Here is a 7100-nt window from a genome sequence, read left to right as displayed (position 1 = left end):
GGTCCTTGAGTTTTGAGAATGATTCATCTCATGCTACCAGTGTTCTGGTGGAATTCCTAAGAATAAACTCTTGTTTCTGTCTCTACATGTGAGCCTGTTGTTCCTCCGCACCTGGGTTCAGCTGTTTGTCGGCACACACTGTGACACAACAGCCCCAGCACCAATCCTTGTGGCACTCCACTAATCACAGACCTCCAGTCAGAGAGGCAACCATCTACTCCCACTCTCTGGCTTCTCCTGCAAAGTCAATGTCTAATCCAATTTACTACCTCATCTTGAATGCCGAGAAAACTGAAACTTTGTGACATCATTCCCATTCAGGACCTTGTCAAGTGCCTTGCTGAAGTCCATGTAGACAACATCCATTGACTTGCCTTGATCAACTTTCCTAGTAACCTCCTCAAAAAACTCTATGAGGTTGGTTAGACATGACCTACAATGCACAAAACCGCACTGTCTATCCCCAATCAGTCCCTGTCTATCCAAATACTCAAGGTCCCTTAGAATATGTTCTAATAACCTTCCCACAACTGATGTCAGGCTCAACAGTGTATAATTTCCTGGTTTATTCTCTGAACCTTTTTTAAATAGCAGAACAACATTATCTATCCTCCAATCCTCCAGTACCTCACCTGTGGCTAAGGATGATTTAAATATCTGTGCTAGGGCTCCTGCAATTTCTGCACTAGCACTGCAGAGTATCTGAGCGAACACCTTGTCAGGCACTGGGGATGTATCCACCCCAATTTCTCTCAGAACGACAAACATCTCCTCCTCTGTAATCTATATAGGGTCTTTGACTTCACTGCTGCTTTGCTTCAACTCCATAGACTCTGTGTCCATCTCCTAAATATATACAGATTCAAAATGTCCATTTAGTATCTTCCCCATCTCTTTCAGCTCCATGCATAGATTACCACTGATCTGCCAGAGGAACAATTTTGTTCCTTGCTATCCTTTTGTTCTTGATATACTTCATCTAGTCTGTTAGAGTAAACTCATGCCTTCTTTTAGCTCTCCTAATCTACTTAAGTTTTCTCTTGCATTTCTTATACTCAAGTACCTCATTTGTTCCTACCTGCTTAAACCTACTATGAACCTCCTTCATTTTCTTAACAAGGGCCTCAACATCTCTCAAAAACCACAGTTCCTAAACCTGTTATCCTTGCCTTTTTTTCTGACTGGAAAATGCAAACTCTGTACTCTCAAAATTTCACCTTTGAAGGCCTCCCACTTACCAAGTATACCTTTGCCAGAAAACAACCTGTCCAAATCCACACTTGTTAAATCCTTTCTGATACCATCAAAGTTGGCCTTTCTCCAGTTTAGAATCTCAACCTGAGCACTAGACCTATCTTTTACCATAATTACTTTGAAACTAATGACATTATAATCATGCAATGGAAAATGTTCTCCTACATAAACTTCTGTCACCTGCCCAATCTCACTCCCTAATGGAAGATCTAGTACTATACTCTCTCTAGTTGGGACTTCTATATACTGATGAAGGAAACCTTCCTGAACACATTTGCAAACTCTTTCCCATCCAGCCTTCTTATAATATGGTAGTCCCAATCAATACAATATGTGGAAAGTTAAAAACAACTATCACAATCTTATGTTTCTTACAACAGTCAGTGACCTCTTTACAAATTTACCTCCCTAAATCACATTAACATGTTCACACATTGTTTATTCCTTAGCTCTACCCATAAAGCTTCACTAGAGAGCTCTCTGTTTTGTCCTGCTGTGATATTTTCCCTGACTACCAATACCAGCCCTCCCCATTCAATCCCTCCCCTCTATCACATCTAAAACAATGGAACCCCAGAACATTGAGCTGCCAGTTCTTTCTCTCCTGCGACCAAGTCTCACTACTGGATACAATATTGTAATTCCATGTGCTGATCCATGCCCTAAGCTCAGCCGCATTTCTTACAATATTCCTTGCATTGAAGTATATGAAGCTCAGATTTTTAGGACCACCATGCTCAACCTTTTGATTCCTGACTTTGTTTGTAGGCTTAACAACATCTTTCTCCACAATCACTCCACTATCTGTTCATTTGTTCTGGTGCTCTGGTTCCCATCCCCCTGAAGCTCAAGTTTAAACCTCTACCACTAACTTCCTCCCTCCTGTGCAACACTAGCAAACCTTCCCACTAGGAAATTAGTCCCCCCCCCCCCCAGTTCAGGTGCAAACCACCCTTTCTCTACAAGTTTCAACTTTGCTGGAAGAGATTCCAGTGATCCAAAAATCTGAAACCCTCCCTCCTGCACCATTTCCATAGCCATGTGTTAAACTGTAGGATCTTCCTATTTCTGGCCTCACTAGCACATGGCATGGGTAGCAATCCTGAGATCACAACACTGGACGCCCTGTCCTTTGACTTAGCACCCTGAACTCACTTTGCAGACCTTGTCACCTCTCCTCCCCATGTCATTGGTACCAACGTGGAGCATGACCTCTGGTTTCTCACTCTCCCACTTATGAATGCTGTGGACTCAATCTGAGATGTCCCTCACCCTGGCACTTGGGAGGCAACACCTTCTGGGAATCTCGTTCTTCTCCACAGACACTCCTTTCTGTTCCCCTAACCATTGAATTCCCTGTCACTACAGTTCACCTCTTTCCCCCCTTCCCTCATGAGCCACAGAACCAGACTCAGTGCCAGAAACATGACTACTGTAACTTTCCTCTGCTGGGTCACCCTTCTGCAACAATCTCCAAGGCAGTATACCTGCTGTTGAGGGAAATGGCTGCAGGGTTCTCTAAACTGGCTACCTATCCTCTTTCACGCCACCTGATGGTCACCCAGTTACCTGTATCCTGCACATTGGGTGTATCTACCTCCTTCTATGGTATGTCAACCCCTCAGCTTTCCGAATGGTCTGAAGTTCATTCATCTCCAGCTCTAACTCTTTAACATGGCCCATTAGGAGCTGCAGCTGGATGCACTTCTTGCAGGTGTGGTCATCAGGGGCACTGGAGGTCTCCCTGCCTTCACACTTCCCACAAGAGGAGCAGTTCATTACCCTGCCTGATGCCCCCACTGCTCTAAATGTGTAATAAGAAAGAAAGAAGAAAGAAAGAAAACAAAGCTACCTACACCTTTTCTTGCCAAAGCGCCAATGAGCCAACGCCTCAACTCCCCACTCTAACACTGACCACTCACACAATGGTCGATTCGCTTAAACCTAACTTGTTTTTTTGCCTAATTGTGCACAATCCAATGTCTCCTCAGGAACCATGAAGTGCAAAATGTGACGACTGCCCCCACTCCCTTCTTTTAATTTCTCTCTCCCTCTATGCAATCCAAAGTCTCCTTGGGAACTGTGGCACGCAGAATGTGCTGCTAGCTTCTTTGAGACTCTGTCTCTCCCTCTATGTAATCCAATGTCTCCTTGGGATCCGTGGCACGCAGAATGTGCTGACGGCCCCCGCTTGCTTCGTTTAAACTCTCTCTCCCTATATGGAATCCAATGCCTTCTCGGGAATTGTGGAGCACAGAATGTTCATCTGGTGCATTCTGTCTCCTTTTAAAATATGGCAAACACAATATTAGTGCACCAACAAATTGGCACCATTCTACTTCCCAGTTCTACTTCTCTATATTAAATGTTCATACATTTTTAATCTATTTTAGTATTATGCCCCACCAACATAGTCTCCCTAATAAATAGCAAACCAACTCAATTATTTGATGTTAGTTTAGTGCTAGTGCCATGGGGACCGGTGTTCAGTCAGTGCTGTCTGAGCAGAGTTCTCACTCTCACTCTAGCCACGTGGGCTTCTCCTAAACTTATTCTGGTCTTCTCCAAACTTACTGGCAGGTTAGTTGGCTGCTGTCTATATTTCTGTATAAAGCAGGTTGATGGCAAAATGAATCAAAGTGGAATTAATGGACATGTGTGAGAGAGAATAAGTTGCAGGGGTGCAGGGAAATAAGAGAAAAGGAGCTGGCATTGGATTCAATGGGCTGAGTGGCACCTCGTGTGTTCTTACACGGTTGGATATTGTTGCTCATTTGGTGTGATTTCCAGTGGCTGAGCCTCTACCTTGTCCGTCCTTTAGTTGTTTTATGTGATCCTAGAACATTTTATTAATGTTATTGTATTTCTTTGTAACTTCTTCTTATGATTGTTTTGCTATCAATGTACTTAGAGGGTGTCTGTTACTTTAAATTTTATCCTTTTTTATTTCAACAATTACATTTATTATCAGAAACTTATTCATGTTTCTAGTTGATTATAAATAGAATATATTGATCCCTGTTTCCTGTGGCTATTATATTTCTCTGTCAGAAAATGTTTACTTTCTGAAATATTAAAACTCAACTCTTCAAAACATCTTACTTCCAATTTAATATTTCGATCACATTTCCATTTCTAATGATGGGTCATTAACTCTTGTTTTTCTGCCCAGAGATGCTGACTGTCTTGCTGAATTATTTAAAACTTTACTTTGTTTTTTTTTAGGGGAGGGGGTCCATTTGTTTCCTGATCAACAGTTGTGCCTCAGTCTTTTCTCAATAGCTCCAGCTGGAGCTCTATACTTACAGCTCTGTTCTGAGCGGGGGTGTGTGTGTGTGTGTGTGTGTGTGTGTGTGTGTGTGTGTGTGTGTGTGTGTGTGTGTGTGTGTGTGTGTGTGTGTGTGTGTATGTGTGTGTGTGTGTGTGTGTGAGAGTGAGTGAGTGTGTGTGTGTGTGTGTGTGTGTGTGTGTGAGAGTGAGAGTGAGTGAGTGTGTGTGTGTGTGTGTGTGTGTGTGTGAGTGTGTGTGTGTGTGTGTGTGTGTGTGTGAGAGTGAGTGAGTGTGTGTGTGTGTGTGTGTGTGTGTGTGAGTGTGTGTGTGTGTGTGTGTGTGTGTGTGTGTGTGTGTGAGAGTGAGTGAGTGTGTGTGTGTGTGTGTGTGTGTGTGTGTGTGTGTGTGTGTGTGTGTGTGTGTGTTTTCGCGTGAACATTGACTGGAATTTACCGCACTGTCCCTTTAGAAGTCCATCATACTGTATATGCACAACTTTTGTAGTCGAGCCGAATTCAATGACCGTAGTGTTTTAGTTTATAAACTGCGTGTTGCATCTGGCGAAGTGAAAACCATTGTCGAATCTGTTTACGCATCGCCATTTAGTAATGAGTATCGTGGCCACTTCCAACCAGTGGGGTCCAGTATCCTTTTTTTCACCAAGGATCCAACCCCGTGCTGCCTGAATTGTCCAGTCCCTCTTTTGCAGCTGTCCCGTTCCACTTTGCCACTGCATCCAATAAAGTCAGATTAGCGCTGGCTGCGCTCTCACGGCGTGTCAGTTGAGAGGCGGCTGACCCGCAATCTCTTTCAGACAGTGTACCGGGACTGAAGCGGGATAGGGAGGGAAAAAGTCTCGCCTGCTTGAGTGCATATTCAGTCTAAATCAACACAGAACGGAATGAAGTCCATCTAAGTGAGTTCATCAGGACGGGAACAGCGATGGGAAGGAATGGAGTTAGCATGAGTGAGTACATACAGGGCAGTAGAGTACAGTGTAACGCGTCAGATCTGAATCACCGAGTGCGGTTTAACCCAGTGCAGCAGGTTACACTGGGCGCCGGCGGTCAGTGGAGCTGGTTCCATGTGTAGGATGCGCGCTCGGACGCGGTCTGTGTCCCTGCTGGAGAAGTTGCTGTTGTGATTGTGGAGCTTGTAAGCCAAAAACGTTTCTGGTCGTTTGGGACGGGGATGGTGTTGCCAGTTAGTTGGAAAGCTTTTGGGTTTCCTCTATATGGGTGGTTAAGCGCCGGCTATCCCGCTCTGTAGGTGGTCCTGTGCATCTGGCCGGCACGTCCAGCAGTGCACTTGTCCTTGTGGGTGTCTGTGGAAACGGGCGCGTTCTGCTGCGTGCTGGGAGCTCCAGCGAACCTGGTGGGGGTCGGACCGTCCCGGGTGCAGGCTAGGTAGAGCACACATCAGCTGTGCGTCTAGCATTACACCAACAACCGTTGGAGGCAGCATGTAATACTATCTTTGAAGCCGCCTCTGTTGCTAACTACCCCCGGCTTCTTTAAAATTTTGCGCAGTCTCTTTGAAAGTCTGTTTTAATTTTAATGGAAGTTGGGGATGACCTTTTGGCCTCCTGTACGGTGACTGATCTTTGCACGGATAATTAGCTGGCTTTATGCTATCCAGGGCTTGTGACAGAGGGGCTGAGAGGCTTACACACTGGGCTTTTGTCCGAAGTTAAATGCACGTTTTTTTTTTACGGGCCCCGGAGCGTTGAGAAAGTCCTGGCTCAACTGATGCAGCTGTGAAGAAGGGGATTCGGCTGAATTCCCGGTACCAGAAACCCTCTGAAGAGAGTTCGCCAATGAATATCAGGTTGGAGTGAGACTGGATTCCACTCAAGGATCCTGATATTTAACTGTCCGGGTAGGGGCAGCGGCTTGAGCCTTTATGGGAGTTGGTGGAAAACCAGTCCAGCAGAATCAGAAGCAAGGGAATGAAAATCAACTAGGGGGAGAATTGGAGGCTTTTTTTAAATCGTCAGTCTATCGTGGAGACGTTGAATGCTGTGTTTTGAAGAATGGCGGTGACTGTATCTTTACAAGGTAGTGTTTATGGCAACCATTCATGCACCCTTATTGAATCTCCAGTCAGTCTTTATTAACGTGGAGGATCGAACACTTTTCTCTACGGTAATTGAAGTGTTTTAGCTAATCCGTTTTATGTCTTGGGAAAGTGATAACTGCTCTGGAAGACGATATTGTATTGGGGCAGAAATGTTCTACTATAGTATCTCCTCTACTCGGTAAAATCGATTATTAGGATCAAAGAAATGTATACTGGGGACACAAGTAGCTAGCGAGTTGCCCTATTGCAAGGAGAGTGGAGTAACGTTGGGAAGTTTTGATGGAACTTTAGCTGGTCAGATTCTGTGCAGTTTACTCAAGGACAATGCTTGCAATTGTTGGCTGCTGGCAGTGCTGGGGTTCACTTGTTGGCTTCTGAGATGAAACGGGTGATGTATGGAAAAAAAGAGCCGATAACGTTGGCGTTGAGAGCAATGTGAGGTGATCTTGTTGCTACAAAGTTTCTGACTGGGTTTGCTGACAGGCTGGATGCTGAGA

General features: G+C 44.8%; 1 protein-coding gene across 8 annotated transcripts in view; it reads left to right on the top strand.

Annotated features, from left to right (window-relative positions):
* The first annotated feature begins 5267 nt into the window (after positions 1-5267).
* Positions 5268-7100, top strand: part of n4bp3 (NEDD4 binding protein 3) — a 193050-nt gene continuing 191217 nt past the window's right edge. For 3 of the 8 annotated variants that reach the window (XM_073067781.1, XM_073067771.1, XM_073067772.1), the window contains exon 1: positions 5268-5491. The gene's annotated coding sequence lies outside the window, so the exon portion shown is untranslated. The other 5 variants (XM_073067775.1, XM_073067776.1, XM_073067774.1 and 2 more) reach the window with 4 other exon arrangements.

Source organism: Hemitrygon akajei, chromosome 15 (genome assembly GCF_048418815.1).
Source record: "Hemitrygon akajei chromosome 15, sHemAka1.3, whole genome shotgun sequence".
Taxonomy (NCBI): domain Eukaryota; kingdom Metazoa; phylum Chordata; class Chondrichthyes; order Myliobatiformes; family Dasyatidae; genus Hemitrygon; species Hemitrygon akajei.
Note: the sequence above shows the minus strand (reverse complement) of the source record. Positions and strands in the feature narration are given on the sequence as shown.